Source organism: Lissotriton vulgaris, unplaced genomic scaffold (assembly GCF_964263255.1).
Source record: "Lissotriton vulgaris unplaced genomic scaffold, aLisVul1.2 SCAFFOLD_497, whole genome shotgun sequence".
Taxonomy (NCBI): domain Eukaryota; kingdom Metazoa; phylum Chordata; class Amphibia; order Caudata; family Salamandridae; genus Lissotriton; species Lissotriton vulgaris.
The window spans coordinates 1,205,502-1,220,969 of record NW_028249373.1 but is presented as its reverse complement, the minus strand read 5'-3'; the positions used below and the strand labels follow the sequence as shown (position 1 = coordinate 1,220,969).

The window sequence follows — 15,468 nt, the reverse complement described above, 5'->3', positions numbered from 1 at the left end:
ACCGTCCAGCCTTCTGGCTCAGGACCCGCCCGAGAAAAACTTCCTTCGACCCAGAGATCTTCAGCTCCAAAGGAGAAAAAGGACAAATCCAGCTCAGCTCCGAAAACTTAGGCACTAAAAGCAAAAGATGCACATCATAAGCCTCCGGAACCCATCCTAGAGGTTATGCAAAAAAAGAAAAATCTGGATCATAAGCAGAAAAAGATCTACATTGATCCAGACACTGGGCACATATTAGCTAAACATGTTGCAGCTTCTCAAAGGAACATTCCTTCAGAGGATTTAAATTACAAAATCCCTCTAAAAAAGGAATTAGCTACAAGCCCTATTCACCCTGTTCATCTTATCCCTCCACCATCTTCAACACCACCAGGCTCGAACCCTTTAGAAATCACACCACCGGGTTCACCGCATACACAGCCTGATATTAATTACACAGATGATGATAGTACACCACCTGTGGATCCATGGAACGATTAGAACATTGATCCTCCTGTGGATAATGATCCTGACTTGTACCATACTTAGCCATCACCTCTTGATGACAATCCAGTATGTCTAGAGTTAATTTCCAGAGCAGCATCATACCTAGGGGTCACACTTCATAAGGAAACCATAGAGGAGAATTTTCTATTTGAGACCTTAAGAACATCACATAGGACAACACAATCTTTTCCCATGTTAAAGGACATGATGCGCCTGGGATGAAATAGAGCAGTTACTTCAAAATCTCCCAGATGAACACAAAAAAAAGGGCAAGAATTAGTGCAGGGGGGGACTGGTATCTAATTGATCTATCAGATGTGCATTAGATGCTTCTGATACCGCAGCAAGAGGTATTAATGCCAGCATTCTTCTTAGAAGGCATGCATGGCTTAGAATCTCTGGTTTTAAACCAGAGGTTCAATAAACCATTCTTAATACCCCCTTAGATAAACAGAATGTTTTTGGACCTCAAGTAGATGAGTCAATTTAGAAAATAAAAAAGACAATCCAATAGAGGCTCCTTTCGCCACTCATTTTACAGAGGAGGATCCAAAGGTAATTCATCAGATCCAAATGTGCCATCATATGGGTCTAACATGCAAACCTCGCCATCAAGAGGATTTTATAAATGCGGTTATAGAGGAAGCCATTTCAAGGGCAGAGGAAAATGTGCACCAACGTGTACCTCTCCATCTTCCAACAAACAGTGACTTGCTCAAAATTCACCTGGCCTCTTTACATCTGCCGGGGAAAATTACAGCAATTATTTCTAATTTGGCAATCAGTAACATTGGACAAATGGGTATTAGACATTATCCAACATGGTCACTGCCTGGAACTTACCAGCAAACCTCACAATATTCCACCTCATACTCACAGAATCACGCTACAACACCAACTACTCAAGCAAGAAGTACAAGCTCTTCGAACAAAACGAGCTATGGAACCAGTTCCTTTACAACAACAAGGATATGAAGTTTTCTCCCTTTACTTCCTAATTCCTAAGAAAGACGGGTCCCTAAGACCAATCCTAGATCTCAGACCTTCAAGCATATACATACTGTCATATCACTTCCATGTGGTTACTCTTCAACAAGTGCTTCCACTTTAACAACAAGACCACTTTATGTCCACAATAGACTTAAAGGACACATACTTCCATAATCGAACCCACCCAGCACATCGCAAATACCTCAGATTTGTGATCACAGGAAATCACTATCTATTCAAAGTACTCCCGTTTGGAGTGACTACCGCACCCAGAGTACTCACCAAATGTCTAGCAGTAGTAGCAGCTCATTTGAGAAGATAAATTAATGTATTCCGATAACTGGACGATTGGCTCATGGAAGCTAACACACTCAAAATACCATAAACCTTCTTCATCAAGTGGAATTTACAGTCAATGCACAAAAGAAAGTCCCATCTTCAACCCTCACAACTACAAACATATCTGTGGGCAGGCGGGCAACTAGAGCCAAATTTCGGGGGGAACGGTTGGGGGGGAGGGGGCTGAAAAATATTTCGGGGGAGGCTAATTCTTCCAACCATAGACCGAGTGACTGAAAGAAGGGGTGAAAACAAAAGCCTAATTTCCAAGTAAATGTTTTTTTTTTTTTTTTTTTTAAGTTTGAAAACCTTTATTATGTAAAATTGACTTACACAGCAATCAGCCACAACCCGGAGGTCGACAGCGGGATCAGTAGCAGTGTTTCTCTCGTCTTCCATTATACACAGCCAATTAGCCGACAACCCAGGGGTCCCGGCGGCGCCTTTAATAATATCCTGTCTGCACAGAAAGACATGTGTAGAGTTCCTATCGTGTATTAAGCATTGAACCACAGGAGAGTCAGCGTGACCTGGTCCCTACTCTTATCCCTCTAGGGTCGCCTAGTTGCCGCGTGCTGTGTCCCGTTCCCTATGGAATCCACCCCTAACCTAGACCCCCCTGCCTCCCCCAACCCCTATGTCAACTACCCCCTGTTCTACTTTAACTAATATTCATAACAGTGCTCCGCTGTTCGCTCCAACGTGTCTAAGGGGAATTGTAGTGAGATGGGAACCAATCTCGCGTGAATGTGACTGTTCTACTAGATGGATGGGCCACCACTTGATCGAACCTCAAGTTTTAGTCTGCTGTGCTGCGCCTCGCCTCGCCATTATGCCCCTCAGCCAGTCACAGTGTGCCGTGGCATTCTGCTACTGGGGGTCTCGCCGTTGGAGCTCCGGTGCCCCTCAGAGTTCTCCGAGCGTATTTCCTCCTCAGCTTCTTTCCCCCTGGGATAGTCTTGGTACAGGCTCCAGAAATTCTTAGGGCGGCTTGTGGGGGGGGAGGAGTGCACTGTAATTTTCGGATTGGGTACTGCAATAGCGCATGTCCCGCTCCCACCGTTGTATAGTCGGCAGGGGGCCCTCATCCAACACATAGCTACCACTCGTCTGGCCATTAGCGTGCCCATATCAGTTATCCGCCGCAGCTCAACCGGAAGGCCCAGAGAGTAGCCCAGGAGTGCCAAGGCTGGATCAGGTGTAAGCTCCGTTTCAAGGATCTTACTCAGTTCTGTAAAAATCCCGATCCAGAATTTTTGTATGCCCGGGCACTGCCACGCTAGGTGTATGAAGCCCGCGACCGGAGCATGGCATCCTTCCCAGTCAGCAGACTGACGCAGGCCATATCTATGCAGCCTCTCCGGAGTGTAATACACTCGCTGGAGAAATTTAAAATGGATCAGTCTATGCCTGCCGTGCAATGATAGCTTCCTAGTGTTTTTACAGCAGTATGCCCACATGTCATCCTCTATTGTGATGTGTAGAGCCCGCTTCCAGGCCTCCCTAGCTTTCGAGCATTGTAGTTCGTCGTGCCCTCTGTTCATTCGATACAAGTTTGTGACTAACTTGTGGGGAGAGGGGGATTTAATAACATGGGTAAGTTCTAACACTTCCGGGGGTTCCGCCAGATCCGGGCCCAAGAGGTCCAGAAGCGCGCAGCGAACTCTATGAAATTGGAAGCGTAGAAGTAGCGAAGCCTCTGCAGCCGTCAGCACAGCCTGCTCCCATGTTTTTGCTGCTCCGTTCACGAACAGATCTCCCGCCGTGACAATACCCAGTGTGCGCAGCACTTGAATTACTCCGTTTCCGATAAAGGGGCAGCCACAGTGTCCATTCTATGGGCATTAGGGGGGAGTATAGTAATGCACTGTGTTGCTTTTGCCGTAGCGCGTTCCAGGCATGGTTGGTGGACGTAATCGAGTCCAGTATTCCAATTCTGCGGTCTGTCGGGCGAAAGGCCGTGGCAGGGAGCGGAAGAGGGGCAGCGAAGAGCCGTTCTCAGCGGACATGCGGAATTGTCTCCTTGCCATGTATCCACGCGTGGATGTGTGCCACCTGCGCCACTCAGTCCCCCTAACTCGTACGGAAGCATGAGTCTCATCCATTTCACTCTCTGCTGTTTGCCCCCCCAAGCAAGTTTAATTAGTAGCTGCGTCAGGTTGTTGAAAAATATTTAGAGAGCACAATCGGGATATTGTTGAAGAGAAATAAGAATCTGGGCAAGACTACCATCTTCATGATCGCTACACGACCCATTAGAGACAACGGCAGAATAATCCATTTCTCCACGTCGTCCTCTAACTTACTATATGCCACTCCATAGTTTTCTCGCACTAGGAGTTCCAGGTCAGTGTGGATCATAATCCCTAATTATCTGATCGGTTACGTTGTCCATTGCAACGGGTACTCCATGTCAAAAGTCGTGGTCTTCGGGGTCAGAGGAAATGCCACCGATATCGACCAGTTTATCCGGAGACCGGAGAGTGCACCATAACGCACCACCTCTCGCAGTACGGAAGCGAGATTCGATTCCGGATCGCGTACATACAGCAAAGTGTCATCAGCGTAGGTTGAGATGACAATTTTGTACGTCGGAAAGTTAATGCCCTCAGTACTATGATACTCCCGAAGTGCACATGCCAGCGGTTCAGCTACCAATGCATAGAGCAAAGGCGAAAGAGGGCAGCCTTGCCTTGTGCCTCTGCCGATTGCAAAGGAGTCCGAGACCCGATCACCTACTCGGACCCTAGCTGTTGGGCGATAATATAGCGCACCCACCATTTGTAAAAACGGTTCGCCCAGTCCCATTCGCCGCAGTACACGGAGCATAAAGGACCACTCCACGGAATCAAAAGCTTTCTCCATATCAAGGAAGATCGCTATGGCTTTGGTGTCCTGTCTGACATGCTGCATGGTCCCGAGTACGGTTCTAGTATTATAAGTGAGGTTCCTGGAAGGGATGAATCCGGCTTGTTCCGGAGCCATCAACTCCGGGGCCAGTAACGCCAAGCGTGTCGCTAGAATCTTTGCATAAAGCTTGGCGTCTACATTCAGTAGGGACAGTGGCCTGTAGGAGCCACTAATATGCGCAGGTTTGCCCGGTTTAAGAATAGTCACTATTAAAGCCTCCCTCATAGATAGTGGAATTAAACTCTCCACACAGATGTCATCAAAGAGGGCAGACAATTGAGGGATTAGTACGTCTTTAAACGCCTTATAGAAGCCCACCGTGAGCCCATCTGCACCGGGGGCACTGTCAGAGCGCATACTCGCCAGTGCATCCGCTATCTCGTCCTTGTGTATTGGTTGCATCAAGAATTCCCGATCGGAGTTCGGTAAGAAGGGCAACTGAATATGTTCCAAGTAATCATCAATGGACTCCTCATTATTCTCAACACACGAGGTGTAGAGTCCCGAATAGTTTTCCTGAACTCGTTTACAATCTCTGACTCCTCCGTGAGGAGGGATCCATCTGACGCCTCTAGTTCTGATATTACCTGTTGGCGCCTGGTGTTACGCATTATCCTGGCCAGAAGGGAGCCCGGGCGCTCTCCTTCACCGTATGACCGGGCCATAGCATATTTCCCCATATGCTTAACTTCTCTGTCGGCTTCCTCGTTGTACTCCGCTATGAGTTTTTTTATGTCTTCCGAGACCTCAGCACATGAGTCCCTCAGTTGACTCTTGTCTAACTCAACTAACTGCGTCTCCAAGTGCCGCAGCCTTTGGCGACTAGCCTTAAGTACACTTGAATGTTTTGCCATTGCAATGCCGCAAATGTAGACCTTAAACGCTATCCACACTGTCTGGAAGCGGTCTACCGATCCTATATTGATTTCAAAGAATTTTTCTATCTCTTCCGCCAATTCGCCCCGGAAGAGCTCATCTAATAAAGAGTACGGAGGGACCCTGAACCGCTACGTGAAAGGAGGAACCCTCTTCGCTAGCGTTTCAAGAATCAAAAGAAGCGGGGAGTGATCTGAAAGCGTACACGCCTGCACAGCACAGGATTTTATGTATCTCATAATCGAGGATGGCGCCAGCCAGTAGTCAATTCTGGTGTGTATGTTGTGGTATGCCGAGTAATGAGTGAAACCTCCTCTATCGGTGTGTCTACTTCTCCAAACATCAATTAAGTCAAGTGTGATTAGTTCCGAGTGTATTTTCGCAGCGGCTGCAGCGGGTCTGCGAGGGGGGCCTGAGGACCTGTCCAGCCTGGGGTCTAGCACCAAATTTAAGCCCCCCATAACAATTGTGCAGTTGAGTATGCTCGACAGTGCTGAGCAAGTGTACCATAGAATTCCGGGGAATCATAGTTAGGGCCGTAGACATTTACCACTATCAAATCGTGTCCCTTCCCCACACATCTAGAAATTAGGAAGCGCCCTCACGGGTCCGCCCTCAACAAGGACAGTGTGAGTTTTGACTTTGGGTTGATCCATGTCAAGACCCCTCTAGCATGAGTCGTGAATCCAGCAGCCGTGTAGTTACCCACCAGCCCCCTACTAAGGAACATTCTGCTCGTGAGTGGGAGGTGTGTTTCCTGGATCAGTGCTAAGTCTACATTATGACGCTGTAAGTAGTTCAGAATTTTTTTGAGTTTCCGATGGTCATTCAGTCCTCGTACATTCCACGTCAATGCTCTAAGCATGGCAGCCCCCCCGTCAACAGTCATCGTGTTCACCTCAGCCATCGCAGTAGTGGGATAGTGCAGTGTAAGGCGGTAGCTATCACAAATTCCAATGTAGTCAGGTCGAACAGACAGAGCAAACCAAATTGCAGCAAACCATTCCCAAACTCTTCCACCCCCCACCCACAGCAGACCCCCCCAACTCGGCCATGCAGATTCCCGTCCCACCCTCCCCACACCCTACCCACCACCCTCAACACAACAACTAGAACCTCAGAAGTGCAGGACGCCTAACAGCCCGATACCTCCAATGTTCTCAAAAGACTATGTTGGGCTTCCACCCCTCCTTCCGCCGTGCACCAACGAAGGTAGAAACAGAGCTGCCTGGCAGAATCGCAGCTACATCAAACAGTCTCGCAAGTTCCCCTCCTGCCCGTAGGCCCCCCCGCACCCCTGACATCTCTAAATTCAACACAGACCGTAGCAGGAGGTCAGCGAATATCAATCAATTTCCAACGTGTCACAGCATTCCTTCACTCTCTCCACTACTTATCTGACCAGAATCATCCTTCCAGAGTGAGGACTGGGACACCGATCATGTCCTCCCAATCAGGGGTCGCTGACCCCCAGTCTGCCTGCCAGCGCCCGTCGTTTAGGACCATGAATAGATCCCGTTACTCAGTCATTCCTGTTCGTCTAGATGGCTGTTGTCTTCATCAGTCTGCTTGTGCACGCCGTCGCTGCTCTGTTTCCTTGACCAATGCTTCATAGCCTGCTGCAGTTCTTTAGGGTCTGTAAAAATATGCGAATGTCCCTATCTGTTTAGACGTAGTTTGGCGGGGTACAGCATCGCGTAGTCCAGGCCCATCTCTCTGAGTCGCTTTTTGTGGGGGATGAAATGTTTGCGCGCGTCTTGTACTTTCGCTGTGAAATTCTGGTATATTGATATTGCCGATCCTTCGTATTGAAGGGAGGATTTTGTCCTAGCAAGTCTGAGGGCCGTGTTCCTGTCCCGGTAGTTAAGCAGCTTAGCGATAAATGGGCGGGGCGGGGCGGCACACCCGGCTTCGGGCGAGGGCCTAAAGACCTATGCGCCCGCTCCACCACGAACATTGATGAGAACACTTCAGTTCCCAAGAGAGTAGTGAGTAGTTTCTCCACGAACAGCTCCATTTGGCCAGTGTGCGTGGTCTCCGGCAGGCCCGTTATACGGAGGTTTGCTGTGCCTTGAACGCGCTTCCAAATCCTCCGTCTTGTCGTGGAGAGATCGCATCAGGTGTTCTATCTTCTTGTGCGCTGTGTCCAACTCGGTCTTCGCCTCCTCAACTTCTATGATCCTCCTCTCGGCCATGTCGTGTTTCTCAGCGTGTTTATCCAGACGTTCGGCCATCCGGTCCATTCTGTACAACATAGCATCCATCTTGGCGCCCAGCACAGATATGCTAGTTTGAAGACTTTGTTCCATGGAACGTAGAATACTCTTGATATCGGAGGCAGGTGTGTATTCCTCAGCGGGTTGTGTGGGTTCTACAATCTCCACCGGGGGACTTTGTATTTGCAGTCGTCTCTGCGCAAACAGAAGTCTGCTTCGCGTTTTGTCCCCTTTTCCCATCGCAAGGGCCGGTCTGTCGCAGCACAGCTGCTGTTATCGCATTGTGCCACTCCCGTGGGTCCTGGCGCAGTGTCTCGGCCCTTTGCCAACCCGAAGCTTGAGGCTTTAGGTATCGTAAACCGCGTGTGAAGACTGCCTTCCGCCTGCTCCTAGGCCTAGGATTGTCCTGCGTAGCTCGGCTCCCTCAGCACGGCTAGGCCTCTGCCTCGCAAGGGGTATGCGGCCGCGGTGTGAGACTACCGCACAGTTTCTCCTCCGCGTTAAGCCTCCAGTCTCCACAGGTATACACTGTCCTCCTTTGGGTACTCGCATGGGTTAGCTAACCACCTTCAGCCGAGCGACTGGTGGGACTCCTTTCAAGGCAGTCTCTGGATGTGGGGGTCAGCACCAAACCGAAGTGCCCTCCGGAGTGCTCGAAAATCTCAGTCCGAGGGTCCTCACTCCGCCGGCAGCACGAGGACTCCCCTGCTGACTCCCAGGTCACAGCAGTGCCGGGTATTACCGTTATTGAGTGGAAGACTGGGGGAGGTAGACCACGTGTCCCCGGGCGCTGTCTCCCGCCCGTCTGCAGAGGGGGGACCGGTGCCCAAGATCCGTCCCCAAGTCCCTCAGACCACAGGTCCCTGCTGTCCCTGAGCGCCTCCACGCTGCGGGGGCCAGCGCTGCGCCCGACTCTCCCTCGCCGGGCCTAGGGCTTGCCGGGAGGGGAAGGAATCCTCCTCCACCAACGAGGGTCCCACTCCAATAGCCACGGGACCCGCGGGAACTATCGGGACTCGTCCCGCCGACCAACAGGTCTTCCACTCAAGCGCCGGACAAACGTGCACACCCTTGCCGCACGTCGAGGCACGCCGGCCGGCGCAGCAGCCACTGGGGGTCGCGGCTTCTGGGCCCAGATCCCCGCTGATCTGCACTCGATCCCGGTCACGCCCGGGACGCCAGAGCTCCGGGAGTTCAGGATCGCTGGGGGCTCCGCAACTTTCCGCAGCCACCGGGGGTGTGTGGAATAAATATCGTCGCTCTGTGGCAGGATACTGAAGGATATTGATTAGTGCCCGGCAGAGCTACGGGATCAAGCGGCCATTTTCGCTGCCGGCAAGCTCCGCCCCACCAAGTAAATGGTCTTTTAAAGACCTGTTAAGTACTCTGGTGCGGCTGCAATTAGATGGTCGCCAACCCGCAAAGCTGTCTCAGCCCGGGCTGACACACACGACGGGGGGGATGAAGCCCCGTGAGCCCAATGGGTGTTGCGCGCCTGTCTGGGGGCACCGCTAAACACTCACACAGCTCTAGCCTCTCCCAGTGCCGTCAGAATAAAAATAAAAAGTTAATGCTACACTTTCAAAACAACCAATACCTAACAGTCAAAACTTTCATGCAACATTTAGGAATGATGGCGCCATGCATTTCAATAATATCTCTCGTAAGATTACACATGCGTCCTCTACAGGAATGCTTAGCACGTCAGTGGAATCAATCACCGGGTCATTTAACAGATCTAGGGTTGGTAGACAGCCTCACTCGTCAATCTCTGCGATGGTAGAACACATCAAAAGGGCAGCCCTTCATCGACCCCATTCCATACGTTGTGGTAGCAGCAGATTCTTCTCTCACAGGGTGGGCTGACAATCTCCACCATCTCAATTCAAGGTTTACTGGACCCTAAGCAAAAGAGTCTCCACAACAGTTACTTGGAACTTCTTGCTGTTTAGCTAGCACTAAAAGCTGTTTAGCATCACCTCATAGGGAAGGTGACAATATGACAGCAATGTACTATGAACAAAAGCAGGGGGGACACATTCTCAACAACTGTCACACCTCTCTCAGACCATTTGGCTTTGGGGCGATACATCACCAAATTAATCTCCTAGCAGTACACCTTCCAGGCATGCACAAGTTTGCCGAGCTCCTTAGTGGGATGAGGCAACAAGTCCACGAATGAGAACTTCATCCTCAAGTTTTCCTTCCATCCTTCCATCCTTCCAGGGGATATCCCCACATAGACCTCTTTGCCATAGCAGAGAACTCAATGCCCAGACTTCGCCTCCAGATTCCACACTATCAATCCAAAGGCAATGCCCTATGAATGAATTGGTCAGGGATATTTGCTTACGCTTTTTCGTCTCTCCCTTTCCTTCCATTTCTGGTTCGGAAACGCAGGCAGACATCACTCACACTAATTCTAGTTGCTCCCACATGGGCTCATCAACCGTGGTTCACCACACTACTAAAACAGTCAGTTGTTCCACACCAAATGTTACACCTCACTTCCAACCTTCTCACGCTCAACCATGGAGAAATCAGACATTTAAACCACAAGGACCTCAACCTAGCAATTTGGCTCCTGAAATCCTAGTTTGGATACCTAAATCCGACACCAGATTGTATGACAATTCTTAAAGGAGCAAGGAAGCCTTCCACTAGAGCATGTTACGTAACAAGTGGAAAAGCTTTGTTTTATATTGTAATTATAACACAAATGATCTGCTAGATGCATCTATACAAAATATTATTTGTTATCTATTACATTTCCAGCGAGTTGGCTTAGCCTACACATTTATTCGACTACACCTTCCTGCAGTAGCCGCATATCTGCAGAACAGACATTTTTTTTTATTTTTTACTTCTTTATTGAATTTTATCAGTGGTACAGTATAATTAAGTCTCCCGGTTTTATGGTATTTATTTTTTTAACATTTCTGTCTGTATTTATCCATATTTATTTTTTGGGCTTTTTATCTGCATTTATCCCTATTTATTTTATGTTTTGTGTATAAATGTAGTTATAAAACTGTACATTTCCATATTTATTTAAATGATAGACGCGCATGCATACTTTGATTTCTGTAGTGTTTTAGTTATTTAAGTTGCCAAATATGACACAGCAGTAAATCCATTGGCTAATAATAGCATTATACCACAAATTTAAGTTGATACATGGAGTTATTTTAAAGAAATTTCATCCTGTTTTTAAATTTCCCATGCTGTCCATCTGCTCAGCTGTTGGGCTATAATTCTGGAAAAACAGCACGAAGAGTCACTTAAAAGAATCACATTTTCTGTATTTATCCACTTTTAAAAATAAATGCAGACAGAAAACACATTGTATTTATCTGTATAAATCCGTAAAAATGGAAAACAGGGAGCCTTAAGTATAATGCAGTCAAGAAACAGTGACTGATAAATTCCACGAAATTCTCCCCAACTGGGGGAACATTCCCACCCCACCTTGCTTGTCCTAGAGAGTCCGAGTAATCTGGCTCATAATTACATATAGTGTATTGCAGTGGATTGATTTGGGTGACTTCAGATCTGCTGCCCTGGGGATTTCTGTTGACCTGACTGACGCTGATATCATATGCACTTCTGTATGTGGTGACAGTAAGTTGTTGGACGTAGGTGGAAGTTATTTGACGTAGCTGAGTAATTGCTCCTACCAAGTTGTGAGGTCGTGTACCCATTCTTTGAATTTAGAGGCTCAGCCCATCTACCCTGCGCTTTGCGATAAGGAAGCCTAAGGCCAAGAATCACTTGTAGGTGGTATCAACATTATGTGTAGAGCCTAGCAGGGCTATCTCTGGTGCGGCTTGGAATTGCTTGTCTATCATTCTCGCCATGCCCAAGAACACCTGTTGCCAATTTTGTTGGATAGCTGGGCACAGCCAGTCCAACTTAAGAAAGTCCGCCCCCTCTCCCCCACACCTGTTGCATCTGTCGTCCACCCGTAGTTTGAATTCATGGAGTTTGGCCGGTGTATAATATAACCTGTTTAGGAACTTCTAGTGAATGAGCCTGAGTCGGCTGCTGGCTGTTATGGCCTCTGTTTACTTACAGCTAAATTCCCATTGTTCGTCTGTAAGTTGCCTCCCTAGATCACTATCCCACTCCATGCGAACCCTCGCTGCTCGGAGGATCTGAAAGAGACACGTTAGTGATAGATTCCTTACCTTAGAATAACCCCAGGCGTCAGACTGGATCCGGAAACTTTTGCGTAGCAGTACCCTTGCGCGTCGGTAGGCGTCGTCTGCGGCTCTGCGTCCGTCGTCGGCGCCGTGATGACGTTGTCGGAGTACTTAGACGCCGCCTCCGCGTGCTGACATCAGTTCTTCTTTTTTCCGCGCCAGCCAGCGCAGATCTGGAAAAAGCAATAACTCAGTAAATTTTGGACTAACTTTTTTGAGATAATTTTTGATCCTTCTCGAAGTCTTGCGACTCCGATCGGTGCCGTAGGGATGCCTGGTTTCAAGCACTGTGAAGATTGCGACCGCACGATGTCTGTCACGGATCCTCACCACCTGTGCCTAACTTGTCTAGGCGTCAACCACGACGACAAGGCCTGCTCCGACTGCCGGGCCCTCTCTTCGAAAGCCAGGCGGGAGCGGTCCCGCAGGCGACTCGAACTCCGGCGGCAGTCCCCGCGCCGCGTGAGGTCCCGGTCCCACGGCAGATGGAGGGACAGGTCGCGGGGACGGAGCCACCAAAGCTCCGGGAGTCGGCACCACTTCTCCGGGTCGAAGTCGTCGTCAGGTAAGAAGCACAAGAAGTCGAAGAGGCGTCATCGCTCTTCTGACTCCCCCCGACGCTCGCGCAACGCGGCCGGGGGTTCGGGTGACACCGCCCACGCGGCTCCCTCAGAGTCGCGGGCGTCACGTCCCGCCCCACACCCTCCGGTCCCTGGGTGAGACGTGCGACGGAGGAGATTGAGCGCTTCCTCATGGCCATGAGGTCCCTTTCTCCTCCGACGGGCTCCGCGGCGCCTCCGGGCCCAGCGGACCCGTCTGGGGCCCCTAGCGGGTCGGCGCCTTTGGGCCCGGCACCGCAGGGCCCCACGGTCCCGACACAGTCGGCGCCTTCGGGCCCGGCGCTGCAAGGTCAAGCGGCCCTGGCGCCTTCGGGCCCGGTGCCGCGGGACACCGCTGGACCTTTCTCGGGCTCTGGATTGTCACCGGTGGACCTTACGACCCCCCCGGCGCCGCCCCTGATTCCTCCTTTGCTCCGGTTCGGACGTCGGAGCGGCGCCGCTGGGCGCCGCATCAGATGCCGTTTGGAGATTTCCACTTCTGCGAACCGGCCCCATTGATTGACAACCCTGAGTATCAGGAGATGGGTGATGAGGATTGGGATGGGTCTGAAGACCCTCTGACCAGGGAGTGTCAGTCTCAAGAGGACTGGGCAGGAGACCTTGGGGAGGCCAGTGGCCTGGACACCTCTCCAGACACTGGTTTTGTCTCTCCTACTACCGTGGCTTCGGAGGAGGGGGCAACCTATATTGTGGTGTTGACGAGGGCTGCCAAGGCCTTGGGCCTTGAGCTCCCCGTCGCGGCCGTGAGGACTAACCTCCTCAATGAGGTCCTTAAACCGTCGTCAAGCTCGGCCGAGCCTCTGCTGCCCTTTAATGAGGCCTTGACCGACGTTCTTTTGGGCACCTGGTCCAAGCCCGCTACGGGTTCGCCCGTAGATAGGAACGTGGCCAGACGCCACCGCCCGGCCCCGGGCGACCCATGTTTCCTGTCCACCCACCCCACCCCCGAGAGTCTGGTCATCCAGACCTCCAATTCCCAGACCGCATTCCCGTCAGCTCCGCCGGACAGGGAATCCAAGAGGTATGAGAATTATGGAAAGAAAATATTCTCCTCCCTTAGTTTGGGACTACGGTCTTCCAACACCGCATGCCTCTTGGGCCGCTACACCCACTCTCTGTGGGAGACGGTGGCGGAAGTGCTGCCTGAGTGTCCGTTGGAGGTACGGGCCAAACTCGGCCAAGCCCTTGTGGAGGGCCGAGATGCAGCCAAGTATTCTATCCGGTGTGGGCTGGATACCACCGACTTGCTGGGCAGAGCAATGGCAACGACGGTGGCGGTGAGACACCACGCCTGGCTGAGGTCCACCAATTTTTCGGCAGATGTCCAGAACACTCTGATGGACATGCCGTTCGATGGCCGTCGCCTTTTTGGCGACCAGGCAGACCACGCGCTTGAGCGCTTTAAGGACTCCAGTGCTACGGCCAAGTCCTTGGGTGTCTCGGCCCGCGCCAGCAAACGGCTGCGTTTCGCTCCTTTCGTGGCCAAGGAAGGGGCGTCCCCACACATGCCGCCAGCCACTCCCTGCAGACTAATATCCAGCGCGGTGGCGGCCGTGGAAACAGCCGTGGAGGCAGTCGGGGACAACGGCGAGGTCAGTCCACACCTTTCCCCGCAGCATCCGCCTCTAAACCTTCCTAGTCCGTGCTTTTCGGCCCATGTGACGCCAGTGGGGGGCAGGGTTCGCCATCACCACTCTCACTGGCGCACTGTCACTTCGTACAGGTGGGTGCTGCAGATCGTCCGGGGGGACTACTCCCTCCCTGTTGGACCCGGCCCTTTTGGCAGGTTCACCCTGAGACTTTTTGCTTTTTCCTAGCCTGTTTCTGGTGGTGATTTTAGGCCTCTGCGCACTTTTTCACTGTGGTACAGTGTAAAGTGCTTGAGCTCTCTGTGTATGTGTGGTGAGTGACCTGCACTCCCATAGGAATGAATGGAGAATATGTATGCCCATGGTAGTTCCTGATGTGTGGGGAGTGCAGGGGCGAGTTTGATATGTGCAAACTCGTGTGATTGAATGCTGCGTAATGGTATATGCGGCATGATTGTGTCTAGTCTAGAAGTGCCACTTTTAGAAGTTGGCATATTTGTGTAATTTGTGTCTGGCGTGTGATTGGCTGGTGAGCCTGGTCCAGGAGTGCATGGGCCTGCTTGTGGATTGACTGTCTGGTTTGAGGATGACAGGGGCTGGGGAGCCCCAGGAGGTTGTCTGAGGCAGCCCGTGGATGAAAGGCTGCATCTGCTGCCAGGGAAGTGGGAGGAGATGGCACCTGGGAGTGACTCGGGCTGTGCCTGCCTGACCACAATGCTGGCTCCACCTCCCGCTGGGCGACTGTCACCTGACACTGAAGAGAGTTCCCTAAAACCAGTTCTAGCTGGTTCTCACACTGCCTGCACAAAGACTTCAAAGACATTCTTCTGTATATGAAGGGGCTGTGTCCCCTTCCAATTTGTTCTTGTTTTTGGACTTGAATCTTGCCAGGGGCGTGCTGCTGCTTGGGCCCAGGGGAATCCCTGGGCCCTGCCCAGCCCCTGGACACCTGATGGACTTTCCTGGATGCCTGGAGGACTTCTGGGGGACCCCTCTGCCCTGCCTGGGCTGATTGCGGGGACTTTGCTTTGCCCCTTGGAATCTCTGGGACCTTTGGCAGCATGGAGAAGCATATTTACAACAAGGGGTGGTGAGGGACAGAGTCTCTGAATTAAGCAGAATACTCTCACCCAGTCAAGAGATCAGGGCTAGATCCAACACCGTTTTTTAGCTCACTGCACCATCCCAGTTTCAGAACCTGGCTGTATGCAAATTAGTCTGTTCCTGCCCCAGTGCATGA

General features: G+C 51.1%; 1 protein-coding gene across 1 annotated transcript in view; it reads left to right on the top strand.

The window, feature by feature from the left end:
- LOC147663583 (coatomer subunit beta-like) overlaps nucleotides 1-15,468 on the top strand; it is a gene marked incomplete at its 5' end in the record, with an annotated part of 75,674 nt that overhangs the window by 16,203 nt on the left and 44,003 nt on the right. The window lies entirely within an intron of this gene.